Raw genomic sequence first — 14,417 nt, 5'->3', positions numbered from 1 at the left:
ACACATACACACACACTTACATAGGCATACACAGGCACATATGTGCACATACAAACATAGACGCATACACACATTTCTTTTTGAGTCCAGCGGATCAGATGCCAGGGACTTGGGCTGAGCTGCTTGGTCATTTTTTTTTTTTCACCATTTCAAGAATGTTCCTGGAGGGGAACAATGGAGAAATGCAATTCTTGGTGAACAGAGCAGCTTTGTTTTTGATTTGTTGTTGTCTTAGTGTCTCCCCGCCCCCAGCTTGCAGGGGTCTGGCTGCGGGTTTGGCCTTACACTTGTTGACTTTGGGTCCCTGTCTCACTTTTCCCTGGATGCTGCTGAGGACGTCACGTCCACACCCATCCCCAGGCCTGGCGCTCTTAATTCCAGCTCTGGCCTCGGTTGCTAAACTCACACTCTGCTACACTCACAAGCCACGGAACTGATGACTCCTTCAGGTTTGCATCTCCTGAGCCTGCTGAAATAAGAGGCGCCTCAGACTCTAGGCCCCTAATTCAGAGCATCACAGTCAAGCAACGAATGCTGAAGAGCCTGTTGGGGAGGGAAAGAGTGGCTTTTCTATGCACCTGCATCTGCACTGGTGGCTATGGGCGAGTGTGACTGTGGTCCCTGATCTCTAGGCCAAGTGGATGGGAAGGTCTGGGGCCCCAGATAGGAGGCAGTCCCAGCCTCCTCATTCTCCACTCTCCTTACCATAGCTCTAGTCTGCCCTAGTTACACACAGCTTCCCACCCTACCCCACATCCACCTGGTAGCAGACACTTCTCAAACAGGTCCTGAAGTCCCCATTTCACTCTGAACAGTAGCGAGAAAGCCTATTACTCCATGAGCATCTTTGAGCAGAGCCTCTCTCCGGTGCCCAGGGGGTTGGCACACAAAGATGGAAAAAACTCTGAGCCCAGCAGCTGGCACCACCAGGGACGCCAAGTCATAGTGAGCAAGAAGCCAAGGGGAAGAGAGATGGTTCTACCAGCCCGAACAGGCACCGAGAGGGAGGAGGTGGAGAGGGGACCTCACAAATAGAAACCAGTTGGCAGAGTGCTTGCCTAGCATGTACAAAGCTGTGGGTCCCATGCCCAGCACTGCACACTCCAACCAGCCACAGTGGTACAAGCCTGCAATCCTAACGCTCGGGAGGTAGAGGCAAGAGGATCAGCAGTTCAAGGTCATCTCGTATACATAGACAAGTGGAGACCCTGTCTCAAAACAACAACAACAACAACAACAAACAACACAAAGCCAAGAAATGGGAACTCACCTCCTTCCATTCACAGACCACTCGTGAGAATCTAGGAGAAGTCAGGAGGAAAAATAGGAAGGAGCCCAGTTCTTCTGGAAGGAATGGCTGAAGCTGATTTCCTTAGTGTGGAACCCAGCCTAGGGTGAAGGGTTGTTCTAGAATCTTCAGAAGCACTTGTCACCAGGCTCAGTGATCTGCAGGTTCCATGGCCCCCTCAGCAGAAGTTGGGGTGGCAAGCCGCTGGGCTCTACCAGCTATGACGCTCCCCTTCCCAGCCTCCTGCTTTCACACAGCTGAAGACCTGCAGGCACCAAGCCTCAGCCCTCAAGAGGGCAGGAGGGAGCACAGTGCGAAATTGCCTTACTCCTGCCCCTTCCCACCACCCCATCACAGTCCAGGCATTTCTGTGTTTTCTTCCAGAGGCTTCTCTGTGTGTGTGTCCACTGAGCCTCCAGTTACCCCCCCCCCCCAAAACACCCAGGCACCTCCCTGCCTCCAAGGGTATCACACTGCACATGCGTGTGCTGAGTCAAATGGCAGGCACCCTGACATATCTACCTGGAACCTCAGCATGTGACCTGATTTGGAGCCAATCTCTGCAGAGTTGACTTCCATGCCTTGTAATGCCAATGACCCAGAGGCTGAAGCAGGGGAGTGGCTACAAGTTTGAGGCCAGTCTGGGCTGAATTAGTAAGTTCCAGATCAGCTGAGACTCCAGAGTGATACTCTGTCTAAAATGACCAAAACCAAAAGAATATTTATGGATGCCACTAATTACGATGCAGCCAGATTAAGGTGTGATCCAAATCAGGTGACCGCTGTCCTCACTAGAGAAGAGAAAAGTAGACATAAAGGCCGTCCGATAGCAGAGCCACTCTCCATAGAGTGTTAAATGCAGCAAGCAGAGACGGCCAAGAATCAACTAGGAAGGGACTCTCCTTTGGAGCCCTCAGAAGTGTGAGCCTGCTGATATTCTGCTTCCAGACTTTTCATTTCCAAAACTGGAAGAAAGAAAGGAAAAAAATGTCTGCCTTGGAAGCTACCAGAATGCTGATTCATACATCGCTCAGTCTATTTGGATGTCTGTATCCCACCTTCCCTCTCTCACCAGCTGCTAAATGCACCACTGTACAGAATCTGCCTCCTGCTGCCAAGCATTAGCCTTTTGCAATCTTGTCCTTTTCTTAGGTACTTAATTTTGTATTACACGTATTCATTTGTTTAAGAGCTTTTGCGTGCGCACGCGCATGCACGTGTGTGCTTGCTCAGGCATGTATGTGTAGGTCAGAGGACAGCTCGGGGGAGTTGAGGGTCTTCCTCCATGATGCGGGTTGGAGTGATCAGATCTTCAAGCTTGGCAGCAATCACCTTTGGCCACTGGCCATCCCACCAGCCCCCTTTGTAATCTAAATCTTATACAAGCTATGCTTCAGTGACTGTCTGCACTGCCAGCTTTATGTGCTCTCAGCAGGAAGCAGAATTCCTGGGCCAGGGATCCAGAAGTACACTGGGTACGTTTAAATGTCTGAAAGCTAATGCAACACTCACTTTAAGTTTTGACAAGCAGCCTGGGAGAGTTGTTTTCACTGGCTCACTCTCTTGTTTTCTTTTAATTGGTTTTGTGTGCCATCACTTGTGTTGCGAATTAATGGGAATAAGCTGACACAAGTGAAGCAATACCTGCACTCTCCTATGGAAACACAGCAGAGAAATAGTATTCTTTGCTGTTGTTGTTGTTGTTTTCAAGACAGGATTTCTATGTGTAGCCCTGGCTGTCCTAGACTCACTTTATAGACCAGGCTGGCCTTGAACTCATGGTGATCTGCCTGCCTCTGCCTCTGGGATTAAAGATGTGCATCACCACATGGGCCCCTCTTTGCTGTTTTTATTATTATTACTGTTGTTATTAATATTATTATTAGTAGTAGTATTGGTTTTTCAAGGCAGGGTTTCTTTGTGTAGCCTTGATTGTCCTGGACTCACTTTGTAGACTAGGCTAGCCTCAAACTCACAACAATCCACCTGCCTCTGCTTCTCAAGCGCTAGGATTAAAGGCGTGTGCCGCCACCACTGCCCGGCTTTGCTGTTGTTTTAAAACAGAGTCTTACTATGTAAGCCCAAGCCAGGCTGGAACTCACTGTGTGCTCCAGCCTGGCTTCCATCTCGGTATTTTCCTGCCTCTGGCTTCTGAATGATGGGGTCACAGGCATGGGCCACCGCACTTAGCTATCATAGATAATATTCTTTGAAAAATCATTTTATTATGTCTTTTGTTTTTAGGGTTTTTGCTTGTTTGTTTTGTATGGATGGATGCTTTGCCTACATGTGTGCCTGGTGCCAATGGATGCCAGAAGAAAGTGTCAGATCCCTGGAGCTGGAGTCACACAGCAAACAAGTAGGGAGTCATCAAACTTACATAGATGCAGTCTCAGAAGCCCAGCGGCCAGCTCTACAGTGGAGGAGGAGTCTGAAGGCAGAAGGGAAAGGCCACATTCCCCCATCCCAGCCCTCTGATTCAGCTAAAGGGTCAGAAGACAAAAGGATGGAAGGGAGGGAGGGAGGGAGGGAGGGAGGGAGGGAGGGAGGGAGACAGGCTGGACTGCAGCCTGGTGGATCTGGTGCTGGAGAGGCTACCTGGGCACCCTGCAGATTCTAAATCTGAATAAAGACTCTGTGTGTTTGAGCTTGACTATATCAGGGTAGGTTGCCCTGGCTGTAGCCCAGAACATCTAGTCTTAGAGGAGGGCAGGTCCACTTCAAATATGCTCAATTCTATGAATCTAAATCTGTACATATGTATATGTGTGTGTATGTGCGCACACACACATATTAGTTTTTTGTTTTGTTTTGTCTGAGTCAGGATCTCACATGGCTCAGGCTGACCTCCAACTTACGGAGTAGCCAAGGATGACTCCTGATCCTCTTGCCTTGCCTCGGTCTCCCTCCCTGCGCCACCCCGAGTGCTGTGACTACAGCTATGTGTCCTTGATTTATTCTAGTTTATTTTTGTGGTGCTGGGGATTATGCCAGGGCCTTATGCACAGTAGGCAAGTGCTCTACCATTGAGCTCACCCCATCCTTCGTTAGTTTTAAGATTTGTTTTGTTGTTGTTGTTGTTGTTGTTTTGAGAAAGGGTTTCTTTGTGTAGCCTTGGCTGTCCTGGACTCAATTTGTAGATTAGGCTGGACTCAGGAAGCTCTGCCTGCCTCTGCCTCCTGAATGCTGGAATTAAAGGTATTTTTGGTTTGGTTTTGGTCTTTCTTTTTTTTTAAAAGATTTATTTATTTTATTTATTGTATATGAGTGCTTTATCTGTTGAAGAAGGCATCAGATCACATTATAGATAGTTGTGAGCCACCATGTGGTTGCTGGGAATTGAACTCAGGACTTCTGGAAGAGCAGGCAGTGCTCTTAACCACTGAGCCATCTCTCTAGCCCCTGGTTTTGGTTTTTTTGAAGACAGGGTTTCTCTGTGTAGCCTTGGCTGTCCTAGACTTGCTTTATAGACCAGGCTGGCTTCGAACTCACATGGATCCGCCTTCCTCTGCCTCTGCTGGGATTAAAGGCAGACTCCACCGTGCCTGGCTTAAGAATTATTTTTAAAAAGATATATTTATTTGTCTTATGTACATTTGAGAGCATCAGATCACGTTATAGATGGTTATGAGGCACCATGTGGTGGCTGGGAATTGAACTCAGGACTTCTGGAAGAGCAGACAGTCCTCTTAGTCCCTGCACCATCTTTCCAGGCCCTGGCAAGAATTTTTTTTAAACGTTAATTTTTCCGGAAATTGCATGGGTTTTGCAGGCAGACGGGCAAGGTTCAAGATCTCATGTACCTCTAACACTTGGCTCAGTCTCCTCCTCTCTCCTCTTCCCCTCCCCCTCCTCTTCCTCCTGACAGCCATGCCCCACAGGCCTGGGTCAAGAGTTTAGAACTCTGACACTGTTGTGTAACAGTAAGCAATAGCATGCCCACACCATTTCCATGGACAGAGAAAGGAGTGCCTTTCTGTCGCCCCTCAAGAGGGGAGGGGCAGTAGTAAGACCAAGCCACAGCCTCTCCCTACAAGCAGCCACGAAGCCACTTTGCTGCCTGTCAGGAGATACGATACGGAAAGCACCTGGCTCGGGTCCAGCTGGTCTGCAGCCTATGCCTCATCAGTCACCCGGGACAGCCCCTCCAGAGAAGGCACCGAAGAATACAGAGCATGGCACTCAGTGCAGGAGGAGGAAAGGAGCCTGGGGAGAGAGGGGTGCCACCTCTACCCACTGTGGGGTTTTGGGAGAACCCCTAGGCAGCTTTCCCATCCATCATACAGTAGCCTTCCCAAAACTCCACCCAGGATAGTGAGGAGGCCATAGAAAGAATGCATGCAGAGGCCTGTAATTCCACAGCCAGGGACGGGCACCCCATTACTGCCTTCAGACCCAGCGGCCAGCACTGATCTTTGGGTCACTTTCCTTATCTGCTCTGCCAATAAATAGCCCCACTTACCAGATGGGGTTCTTGGGTCCCTGAGTCCTGAACCACAACTATGCCAGGCTTGGGGGCACACATCTTTAATTCCAACACTTGAGAGGCAGAGGCAGCCGGATCTCTGTGAGTTCGAGGTCAGCCTGGTCTACAAAGTGAGTCCAGGATAGCCAAGGCTACACAGAGAAACCCGGTCTCGAAAAAACAAAAAAAACCCAAAAGCTCCAAACAAACCAAAACAAATAACCCCACAACCACAACCCCCCCCCAAGAAAAAAAAGAGAGAGAAAACAATATGAAGAGACTAGACACTTATGCCCCATTGGTGGTGCAAGGGGACACTGGCTGTTCCTCAAAGAGTTGTCATATCCAGCAATTCCACATCTGGATATGTACTGAAAAGAATTAGAAGCAAGGTCTCCAAGATGTATTTATACACCATGTTCATAGCGTGTTCATGTTCTTATTAGCCAAGAGGCAGGAAGCAGCCTACCACACACAGAGGAATGGATAAGTCATTCAGGAACTATCTGTACAGAGAAGTATTATTCAGCCTTAAAAAGGAAGAAAATGCATCAAGTGGTGTTGGTGTACACCATAAAATCCCAGCACTCGGAAGGCAGAGGCAGACAGATCTCTGTGAGTTCAAGGGCAGCCTGGACTACAGAGCGAGTTTTCAGGATAGCCAGGGCTACACAGAGAAACCCTGTCCCGAAAAACCAAGAAGGGAAAAAAAATAATAAAAAGATGAAAATGCAGTCACATGCTCCAACATGGATGAGTCATGAGGACATTACGCTAAGTGAAATAAGCCAAACACAAAAGGATAAAAGCTGTATGACCCCACTTCTGTAGGATTAGCGAACCAGAGACTAGATTGCTGAAGTCATCGGGGATGAGAGGAGAGTGGAGAGACAAGAGTTTCAGTTCTGCAAGCTAAGAAAGTTCTGGAGGTAGGTGGGGGTGGGAGTTAGACAGCAATATGAACATTCGACACCACTGACTGAACTGTGCGCTGAAAAGTAATTACCGCAAGAAGATATCAATTACCTCAGTGTGCCCTGTGTGCACCCAGAGTGCAGGGGCCATCTTGGCCACCATGCCCAGCTTCTGCAGGGCTGGGGACTGGTCTCAGGGCTTTGTGTTTGCTAGGCGAGCACCCTACTGACTTATCTGGATGAAGCTCTTGCTCATCTTAACTACTTTTTTTTTTTTTTTAATAAAAACCAAAACTCTTCTCACAGGAGTTTTGTGGGGATTGAGTGGGATAACACACGTGAACATTTGTGCCACGTTTGTGGAAGCCGAGTTTCCGGCCTCAAGCAGCATTGCAGACCTGTGCACCCGAAGAGTTGCTAAGTCTTCAAGAGTTGCTCAGAGTTGGGTGGGAGAGACTGGGGTTTGTGAAGAACTTTGGGTTGGGGTGACCTGGGGCTCTGCTCAGGGGATTTCTAGTGTTTATGAATGGGTGGATTCCACACACTGGAAAGTCCCTATCAAGAAAGCAGGCTTTCAGTGAGAGGCAGTTAGCAGGGTGGAGCGTCATCTGCGTCATGGACTGGTGAGTTCCCTAGCAGTGGAAGCAAGTCAGGAGGGGCTGGTGAACCGCAGAGAAACTCCCACGTGACATGAGGACAAAGCCAGTGTGTCCTTGAGCCACTGTGCCTTTCTAATGTGCTCAGTCCAGGCAAGGTTACATGCAGCAAAAGAGGTCACCAGGGAGTTTCAAACAAACCTTACCCACCCCCCCCCCCCAGCCTTACACACAATGACAGCTGCAACAGCAGCTGCAAGTTCACAACTGGCCATGCCCAGCGCTGACTTAAAGAGACTGAGTCTCAAATCCTCAACTCAGCTGTGCCACGGGTCCTATTCCCCCCTGAGAACCAGGGACAGGGTAAGCTGCTACCTGAGGCAGCCAGAAGCTGGTGTATAGAATTTGAACTCATATACTGTGAGCTCTTGATTTCCTGTCCACCTCTCCCAGGCTGGCTCCTCCTGCCCCTGGCAACATTGTTCAGGTACCAATGCTCTGCTAGTTGCTGGGCTAGCTGCCACAGTCTACCCTCGTTCCCGACCAGAGAGTGAACACGGCTTCACACCATTCTTTCGTGGATGCTGACTTCTCTGGGACCTAGGCTCAAGCCCCGCTCAGTGTTACAGGATTTGAGGACAAGTATGACTTTGACCAGGAGCCACTTTATCCCATTAAATGGGAACCTCCAGGGCTTCAGATAGAGTCCATTTCATAGCATGCAGGAAACCCTGGGTTTGATCTGCAGAAACTGGGTGTAACGGCACATGCCTATAATCCCAGCACTCTGGAGGTGGCGGCATAATGATCAGAAGTTCAAGGTCGTGGCTATATGGTGAGTTTGAGGCGAGGCTGGGCACTGAGTGGGGACCCTTTAGAATAGCTTTCTTAGAGGGCTCAGTGTCCTGCCATAGTGTTGACTTCAGTTCATTTTGTATTTTTTTTTTTTTTTATAACTATGTACTTGCAACCTAGGTCTCTGGTGCCAAGACCAAATTGCCTAGGGCTACACACAGAGAAACAGGAGAGTTTATAGACAGATGAAATGCATATGTATATGTATGCAACACACACACACACACACACACACACACACACACACACACACACAGGGGACTGTCTTTCAGCTTGAAGAAGGAAGAGAATCCTGCCACATTCCACAGCATGGAGAAACCTTGAGGACGTTTTGCTAGGTGAAATGCACCATTCACAAGGGACTGCAACTTCGGTTAAAGGAGTGGTCAAAATCAGAGAGAGAGAGAGAGAGAGAGAGAGAGAGAGAGAGAGGAGTAAAGGTCATCATCAGGAGCTGGGGAGGGGGCTGGAGAGCTGTTAGTCGGTAGTTTCTGTTTTGCAAGATCGGTTGCACAGCAGTGTACATGCACTCAACACTACTGCAGAACTGCAGATGGAGAAGTGATTGAGACGGCGAGAACCTACCTGCAAAGAGACACCAAGGACACAGGAAAGACAAAGAAGCAGGAGCAGGAGCCGGGCGTGGTGGTGCACGCCTTTAATCCCATTACTTGGGAGGCAGCGGCAGGCGGATCACTGTGAGTTCAAGGCCAGCCTGGTCTACAAAGCGAGTATAGGACAGTCAAGGCTACACAGAGAAACCCTGTCTCAGCGAGGGAGAAGCAGCAGGAACATGCTGGGTGTTGAGGATGAAGGAGGGTTGACGTGCTGTTAGAGGGAGGGGCATGATAAAGAGGACACGTGAGTGACCAGGCCAGACGTGATGCTGGGTCCTGGGTGTGGAATCTTGGGTCACAGTTTAGCCTTTCTTGGGCTGTGGAAGCTGATAGGCAGATAACTCAGAAAGCGTTAAAGTGTGTGTGTTTAAAGTGTTAAAGTGTGTCTTCCTCTGTAGCTGCCAGGGAGTGCCCATCTGTCTGACCTTTCAGCCTCATCACCAGAACTAGAGCCATGTCCCAACCCACACACAACCCCCATCCTGGAGAGGGGCTCAGGGGCAGCCTGGCTGGTTCTCCAGGCCGAGGCAGCAGCCACTTCTGGGCTTTTCTGCAGCTAGAGCAATTGTGGAAGCCTCTGGAAAGCCTAAGGGGTAAAGTTCCCAGGCCAAATACAGCTCAGGCCCCAAGAGATGCTCCATAGTTGAGCTCTCACATGCAAGCCTGCCTGACATGAGAGCACGGAACTCCCTTGGGATTGCGCCAGGCTTGGGGACAAAGTTCTTAGAGTTCCAGAGCCTCTCTCAGATGTCTCTTCCTCCCACAGCCTTGTCAGAGAGTCCCAGGACAGAAAAGTCTCCGGAGCAGGGGTTTAGAGTAGAGACAACAGCCGCTGTGTCTTCTGCAGACCTTCTACAGACTTCTGGAAGAGCTGTAGGAAACCTCCTTGTCCTAGTCTGTCATCTAAAGAGACCCACGTGTTCTGGTAAAGGGACTCAAACCAGATCCCCAGAGTCTCGGTCCCAACTTCCTTGGGCCAGGCCTTTCCTGAGGCTCCCACTATATTTTGGGTGTCACCCAAGCCCCCTGAGATGGGGATATTAGGCTGGATATATTCCACACGCCCAATACTATCCAACCCCTGGAAGCTGTCAGCACAGGATTTCAGTGGGCCCTTAAACCCCACATGGCAGAAGCCAAGTTGAAGTTCTCCCTTCACCAGTGTCTTCCCCTGCTTGTCCCCTTTCCCTCGCCCAGCTCGGAAGCACACCAGAACTTGTCATCCCAACCCAAACTCTACTCAGTGTCAGCCACCGCTATTCCTGTCTTCCCAGCCTGTCTAGTCAGCTGCTTGCATTCTTTTTCCACATAGAACTTTCCTCAAAACCCAGAGAGCAGGGTCCTGTCCCCACTTTCTACATACAAGCTATATGCCTGTCTCAAAAGCAGAAGAGCCTCCTATGTCTTGGGCTCCCAATACTAAGACCAGCTACCTTCCTATGTTTGTTGATTGAGAAAACAGATACGTTTTTCTACCTGTCTCTGTTGTTTACTCTGGTACCTTCCCCAAAGCTTTGACAAAGGTAGGCTAACTAGCACATGTTTACTTGTGTTGGCTCATGCTGACCGCACACAGGTGTTCACATTTCCCTGTCACAGAAAAGGCACCTGAGGTATAGTGAGGGCCCACAGATGCGGTAAGTGCTGCAGAGGGCTCTGGGATCCATCCAGCTTAGCTGGCTGCACAACCAAGGCTCATTATGCTGCACCACATGTATGCCTTGCAATCCACCTATAGCTGCTGCAGAGTGGAGACCAGAAGCAGCGCCCACAGGTTTCCAGGGCTTTCTTGCCACTTCTTCTGAGATCTCTTAGGCCTATGCTGTGGAAGGTGGCTGAGGTGGTGTGGTCATTTAAATGAGATGTCTGTCCACCATAAGTCTTGTGTAGCTGAACTTGAGCCCCAGTTGGTGGGAACACTAGGAAGGATTAGGAGGCGTGGTCTCAGTGAAAGAGGTAAATCACTAGGGGCGGCCTCCAAGGTGTCTATTAGTGCACTCTCTGGCTCCTGCTTGAGGATCTAGGTGTGAGCGCTCAGCTGCTGCTCTAGCGGCCTGCCATCATTCCTGTGTCCCACCATTATAGATTCTAGCTGGTGGCAACACGCCTTTAGTCACAGCACTTGGGAGGCAGAGGCAGGCAGATGGCTGTGAGTCTGAGGCTGGCTTGGACTCCAAAGTGAGTCCAGGACAGCCAAGTCTGCACAGAGAAACTCTGTCTTGAAAAACCAAAATAAATAAATAAATAAATAAATAAATAAATAAAATAAAAAAGAATACACTCTAATACCCCAGAAATGTAAACCAGTTAAATTCATTTATAAATTGCTTTGGTCATGGTGTTTTACCACAGCAATAGAAAAGTAACTAATATAGAAGTGAGGGATGAGGCCAGGGCCGTGGTGGCGCACGCCTTTAATCCCAGCACTCGGAAGGCAAAGGCAAGCGGATCGCTGTGAGTTCGAGGCCAGCCTGGTCTACAAAGCAAGTCCAGGACAGCCAAGGCTACACAGAGAATCCCTGTCTCGAAAAAAAACAAAAACAAAAAGAAACACCCCCCCCAAAAAAAACCTCAAACCAACCAAAAAACCAAAATCAAAACAAACAAAGAAGTGAGGGATGGTACTCCTGATTTGAAGTGGGGGGAGGCTTGAACCTAGGGGTCATCCAAAGGAGGTTTGATCCAGACACCCAGTTTTCTGGCCTCAGGAGAGGCAGAGGTTAAAAAAAAAAAAAGTCTAACACTGTCCTCTATCAGCCACCCAGATTTTATTCAGTTCAAAGGGCTGAGAGGAACAGACCTTTCCCAGACTTTCATCCTGCTCAGCTTAGCTTGGGAATGACCCAGGGCAAGTCCCAGGCTGGAAGAGCCCTTTGGATGCTTCTGAGGCATGAGATGTGCCGGAAACTTCATGCATACTACCTCTGTTTCCCAAGGTCCTTCCTAACCTCTCTCTTATACTCAAATCAAGGCACAACAACATGAGTTTAGGTGAATGCTCAAGATCAGCTTGCTACATGCATACAAAGCAACTTACTAAACACTACGCAACACTGCTCCCAGTTCTTTCCTGAAAAATCCTCTGAGAACAAAAGTCCCCATCCATGCCATCAGCGCACCAAGGGGACCAGCAATGAATAACTGTGTCTTGTCATTTCCTGAGAGGAAGCTAACCCATGTGCAACGTGAGCAGCGTCACAAAAAAGTCCTTGTTCTTTGCCCTAAGGATTTACTCTGGGTGGAGAATATGCTCTGAAGAGGGCGGAAAAAGAATAGTGGTGCTAAAAAGGGCCAAAAAAAGAAGTTATTTTGCCTGAGAAAATGGATGCATTTTCTACCTGTCTCTGTTGTTTACTCTGGTACCTTTCGCAAAGCTTTGACAAAGAGGCTAAGTAGCACATGTTTACTTGTGTTGGCTCATGCCGAGCGTGCATGGGTGTTCACATTTCCATGTTACAGAAAAGGCACCTCTGCCATTTTACATGTGTGTATGTTGCAATGCAGAGGTTAGAGAACCACTTTATGTGTCATTCCTTAGTCACTGCCCATCTTTCTTTGAGACAGGGTCTCTTACTGGCCTGGAACTAGCAAAGCAGGCTTGACTGCCCAGCCAGCATCGGGATTACAAACATGCCACCATGCCCAGTGTTCCTTCACACAGATTTTAGGGAAAGAACACAGGTTTTCAGTACCTTGCAACCATTTTACTGACTTGAGCTCTCTCCCAGACCCAAGTTTTCCTCTCCTTTACAGGTTTATTTATTTATTTACTTAAGGCTGGCCTTGAACTTGCTAAGTAGCCAAGAATAACTAATTCTCCCACCTGCACTTCCCACTTCCACTTCCCATGGTGTATGCCACCATGTCAGCCAGCCTCAATTTTTGACAAGGAACTTCATACAAGCAGTGATTCATGAACATGGGACACTGAGACCTAAAGCAATCTTCAGTTCCCAAGAAGCCAAAACCAATTCAGGACGTGGGTTTGTCAACTGACAACGTTCAGATGGGAACACAGGGGAGTCAATTTGATAGTTACATGACTCTGTTTTTCTCCAGCCAAGGCTGTGAAAGCAAAAGTTGAAGAAACAAACCCCTAGCTGAGTGTGGTGGCGCACGCCTGTAATCCCAGCACTCGGGAGGCAGAGGCAGGTGCATCTTTTTAAGTTCAAGGCCAGCCTGGTCTACAAAGTGAGTTCAGGACAGCCAGGGCTACACAGAGAAACCCTGTCTTCAAAAACCAAAACCAACCAAACAAAAATGAAACCCCGTAGCAAGACAGGTCACACCATTTTACAGCTTCTTAGCCAGCACCTTCTTTGTCAACTCAAGTTTCTCCGGCTGTTAAATCAATGAGGGGAAGGCATCCACCAGGGACAGAGGGGGCAGGGTCGGGGTGGGACAGCTGCCATGTGAAAGCAAGCCCCAAATGCTTACCTGCGCACCTGTCAGGATGTGGATTTCTACGGACTGCTGGAAGCTGTAAGCAGCTCAGGACCTGGAGCAGGTACCATGTGGAAGAGGCTGTGGTGGCCCCTCAGCCTACAATGCAGTCTTCCCGTCAGAGGGTGGGGAACACAAGCTACAGCAGCTCAGACTTGATTCTAGAATGGGAGCCAGCAAGGGCAGGGTGGGGCGGGGCCTTGTGGCCCCAGCCTGTCTTGGAGTGTGGAGTAGGAGGGAGCCTCAAACAGCCAAGGCTAGGGGACAGCCCTGAGGGTGAATCTGGGGGTGTCTTTAGTTTCTGTGTGGACTGGACTAGTTTTTAGGGAAAATTCCAGGTTCTCTCCAATAACCCTAACCCTGGAGTCTCTCACTACAAAACTGAAAACAGCTGATGGTGGCTAGGAGCGTTTTTTGCCGAGGACCCAGTCAGATCTACAGACAGACCTGAGCTCAGGGAAGTGTGTTTACCCAACACTCCACAGCTGGTTACTGAGGTCTAACTACAAGGCCTGAGACAGCCCTCCTGGGAACCTCTGGAACCACACCTGCACACACAGCCACTTCTGCTTACCCGGTAATGGTGACTAGCCAGAGCAGCCCTATGCAGCAGGGCTGTACCTCTTTCTTTGCCAAGTTTTTATAGCAAACTTTTTTGGGTGTGTGTGGAGGGGTGGGGAGGATAGGCTCTCCATGTAGCCCAGGCTAGCTTCAAACCTGCTATGTAACTCCAGCTGGTCTAGAGCTTTGCCCTGGGGTGCTAGGATTATAGGTATGTGCCACACTTCCCTAATGTTATGAAGGTATTTGGAGTAGTTAGGGGTGCTTACCTCCATCCCCCATCCCTTGAAGGATCCTTCAGCTCCTCCACCATTGGACATCACAGTGGTGGTGAGTCAGAAGGAACAAGTTATCAACAAGAGAGGTTATCTGTGCTTTCCTCACCATGAACACAGACTCTCAGTAAGGGCCACCCCCTTAACTCCACAAAGCTTAGTCTGGGAATGCTGGCCTGGACACAAGGGCTCGCCCTATTCTAAATGCTAATGAATGGCGTTGTTCAAGAAAGGCTTTCTTAATTAGATTGAGAAAACTGGATTCCCTGAACTTGCAACAAGACAATATGCCCACACTGGAATGTGCCCAGCTAATTTCTCACCTCTACACCCCCTTGCAATGGCTACACCACGCAGACCCTGCACAAAAGCTCTGCCAAGTCTGTTCTGTCAGGAAGAAGTA

General features: G+C 49.1%; 1 protein-coding gene and 1 long non-coding RNA gene across 5 annotated transcripts in view; one reads left to right on the top strand and one right to left on the bottom strand.

The window, feature by feature from the left end:
* Nucleotides 1-3,775, top strand: part of LOC311583289 — a 34,263-nt gene extending 30,488 nt beyond the window's left edge. Inside the window, exon 3 of the long non-coding RNA XR_014774448.1 lies at nt 3,533-3,775. This is a non-coding gene — a long non-coding RNA (uncharacterized lncRNA). The remainder of the gene's footprint in view (nt 1-3,532) is intronic.
* The window catches only part of IL34 (interleukin 34), a 56,674-nt gene extending 43,333 nt beyond the window's left edge, over nt 1-13,341 (bottom strand). The window contains exon 1 of one of the 4 annotated variants that reach the window (XM_084756702.1): nt 13,173-13,341. The gene's annotated coding sequence lies outside the window, so the exon portion shown is untranslated. Of the gene's footprint in view, nt 1-1,270; nt 1,293-13,172 lie in introns of those variants that run through there. The other 3 variants (XM_084756699.1, XM_084756700.1, XM_084756701.1) reach the window with 3 other exon arrangements.
* Nucleotides 13,342-14,417: the final 1,076 nt, after the last annotated feature.

This window comes from Acomys minous (genome assembly GCF_964271855.1).
Source record: "Acomys minous genome assembly, chromosome: 14".
Taxonomy (NCBI): domain Eukaryota; kingdom Metazoa; phylum Chordata; class Mammalia; order Rodentia; family Muridae; genus Acomys; species Acomys minous.
Note: the sequence above shows the minus strand (reverse complement) of the source record. Positions and strands in the feature narration are given on the sequence as shown.